The sequence below is a fragment of the Triticum urartu genome, chromosome 5 (assembly GCF_003073215.2).
Source record: "Triticum urartu cultivar G1812 chromosome 5, Tu2.1, whole genome shotgun sequence".
Lineage (NCBI taxonomy): Eukaryota > Viridiplantae > Streptophyta > Magnoliopsida > Poales > Poaceae > Triticum > Triticum urartu.
This window is the reverse complement of record NC_053026.1, coordinates 568346225-568349826: the sequence shown is the minus strand read 5'-3', so window position 1 is coordinate 568349826 and position 3602 is coordinate 568346225.

Genomic DNA, 3602 nt, shown 5'->3' with positions numbered 1-3602 from the left:
GTTGTTTGGCTATGTTACCGCTTTGCTCAGCCCCTCTTATAGCATTGTTAGTTGAAGGTGAAGATTGAAGTTTTGTTCCTTGTTGGAACATGGATATGTTGTTCCTTGTTGGAACATGTTTACTTGTTGGTATATCACAATATATCTTATTTAATTAATGCATCTATATACTTGGTAAACGGGTGGAAGGCTCGGCCTTATGCCTGGTGTTTTGTTCCACTCTTGCCGCCCTAGATTCCGTCATATCGGTGTTATGTTCCCGGATTTTGCGTTCCTTAAGCGGTTGGGCTATAATGGGAACCCCTTGACAGTTCGCCTTAAGTAAAGCTCTTCCAGCAATGCCCAACATTGGTTTAACCATTTGAACTAACAACCTACCACCTTCCCTTGGGTTCTGCAGACTCAAGCGTCATCTTTATTCTAACCCCCCCGGGCCAGTGCTCCTCTGCGTGTTGGTCTGAACTAGAGTCCTGTGCAGTGCCCCCTCGGGGAAACTCGAGGTTTGGTTTTAGTTTTATGGAGAACTCATCTGAGTGTGCCCTGAGAAAGAGATATGTGCAGCTCCTATCGGTATTTGTCGGCACATTCGGGCGGTGTTGCTGGTTTAGTTTTACCCTGTCGAAATGTCTTGTTGTACCGGGATACCGAGTCTGACCAGAATGTCTCGGGAGGAGGTCTATTCCTTCGTTGACCGTGAGAGCTTGTGATGGGCTAAGTTGGGACACCCCTGCAGGGATTTGAACTTTCGAAAGCCGTGCCCACGGTTATGGGCAGATGGGAATTTGTTAACGTCCGGTTGTAGAAAACCTAAAGTCGACCTTAATTAAAATGAATCAACAGCGTGTGTTACCGTGATGGTCTCTTTCCGGCGGAGTCCGGGAAGTGAACACGGTGTTGGAGTTATGCTTGACGTAGGTTGTTCTAGGATCACTTCTTGATCATACTTTTATCGACCGTGCTTTGCCTTCTCTTCTCGCTCTCATTGGCGTATGTTAGCCACCATATATGCTAGTCACTTGCTGCAGCTCCACCTCATACCTTTACCTTACCCATAAGCTTAAATAGTCTTGATCGCGAGGGTGCGAGATTGCTGAGTCCCCGTGGCTCACAGATACTTCCAAACCAGCTTGCGGGTGCTGTTGAACCGTGCAGATGACGCAACCAAGCTCAGGAGGAGCTCGATGAAGATCTTTTCCTTTGTGTTGTTTCGTTCTAGTTGATCAGTTGTGGAGCCCAGTTGGGGTCGATCGGGGACCTGTGTCGCATTTGGGGTTCTTCTTTTATTTTGGTACCGTAGTCGGACCTTGATTGTATCTGGTTGATGTAATGCTTTATTCATGTATTTGGGTGAAGTGGCGATTGTAAGCCAACTATGTATCTCTTTCCTTATTATATTACATGGGTTGTGTGAAGATTACCTCACTTGCGACATATGCCTTCAATGCGATTATGCCTCTAAGTCGTGCCTCGACACGTGGGAGATATAGTCGCATCGAGGGTGTTGCAAGTTGGTAATCAGAGCCTTCCCCGACCTTAGGAGCCCCCACTGATTGATCGTTTTAGCGGCCGAGTTGTGTCTAGAAAAATGTTTTGACTCATTTAGGAATTATATATCGGAGAGTTAGGAATTCTATTTACTTCCCAGTCTCCTCATCGCTCTGGTAAGGCATCCTGACGTAGAGTTTTTGACTCTTCTCTTCTCAAATTTCACTAAAAAAAAATTTAGGATCACGCGGGTATCTTGGAATCGTTCCGATGGTTTTATGATGAGAACATTGTCTTGGTGCCTCCTGTCAGTGGTTTTGTGGAAGTGTCCCGGGGAGTTGAGCTCTGAGGTGTTGTCGTAATAATTTTATCGTTGCAGTTCTGGAATACCTGAGTTTAGTACGCCGACATCGAAAATCTCTTTTATGCAGTTCGTTGGTGAGATAACCTCGACGCCACCCAGTACTGGGGCGGGAGTTCGGGAGTATCGCCATAACTTGTATAACGGATGCTTTTCGAAGGTTGAGGTAGACGATTTCCGAAGGTTTCTTGGTTATGTGTTGAAGGATGGATACAGCTGGATGTAGGATTTGCTAGTTTGGGTGAGATATTATGCTTCCCCTGTATCCCCAACACCTGATTGCATAACCGGAAAATTTCGGGAGTTTCATAGGTGGGAAATCAAGTAGCTCTTAGGATATCTTTCCGACAGATGTATGATTTGAAATTGGGGTTCGACGTCTAGTGGTCTGCCTATTCACGATCGGTTTTACAGTGGTCTCGTTGTGTCTTAAAGAGTCCTTGGCTATGCCGACTCGGGGACGCTTCGTATGTCATGTGCACTGCCTTGTACATGATGGTGCTGTACGATCGAGCCCGTGTAGGCCCCACCACGAAAACTTCGGACGAAATCTCTATCATATGTTTGTTCTGGCTTATTTTGCAAGCCAATCCTTTGTTTTGTTTTGAGTTGTGGTTCTCGAGTTGCTTCGAAGTCAAATGTTGATTCCATACCTTCTCTAAGCAGTGTTCTCATACCTCGATGTGAACACTAATCCTTCTCGATCATCGAGATTGCCATGTCAATCCTTTTTAACCGGTGTGCTTCTCTTCAAGTGGATCCGATCATTTCAACAACCGCAAGATCAATTATCACTTCTTCTCAATGGTGTTTGTTTCATCCGTCTCCAAGTTGCCTTTGTTTTTTCCCGCCCACCCACCCTTGTTTCTTCAAGGACTTAGATTTCTTAATCAACTATCTTGTTTTTGATGAGAAGTCTCTCCATTCTTTTCCGTTAATGTTCTTATCCGGTGATTCTCATGAAGATTCTAACGGAGCTTCAAGTTCGTCTCTCATCACTTGTTTTTTCTTCTCCGGTGGAACCAAGTCAAGCTTTGTTTGATCATATCCTTTCCTCGTTTCAATGCTTTCTCATGCCGGTGCAATTCTTAATCATTCACTTCTCGCTATTCATTTGTTCCGGAGTGCTCAAGATATCTCAAAGATTCATGTTTTCCACTCTGCATTCGTTCAAGATCTTTCGAGGATGTTATCTCATTCAAGCCTTTTAATTCAACTGGTGCAACCTCTCTTTTAAATCATTTCAATGGTGTTTCTCTTGAGTGGGCCCTAACCCACAGGTCTTTTCCCAGGATCTTACCCGACTCTTCTTATTTTCCTGGAGTTATCCTAGATTCTTTTCGAAGTTTGACGTAAGAATGATTCAGCATCAGTCATATGTTTTTCTCCAAGATCTGTCAAAACCTTTTCATCGTTGGTTCAACTTTTCCAATCTTCTTCATTACGGAGTGCCTCAACAATTCTTGGTGGGGTTTCCCGTCGTAATTCTCAGATTTTGAAGACCGAAGAAGAGTTTCTCTTTAATCTTGCTCCATTCTCTTCAAGATTCGTGATTCTAGCTTGTTGCCATCCTCTCATAATTGTTTCGATTGTGAGTATTCTTTTCACCCTTCCGGAGAAATTTAAGAGTCTTCTCAGTTTGTTATCCGGAGTCCATCAAGTCAGGTTTATTCATTCTCAGCTTTCAGTTATCATTCTCCGATCTTACCGGTGCAGCGTTCAAGTGATCTCTAATCGGTCCATGATCTATTATATT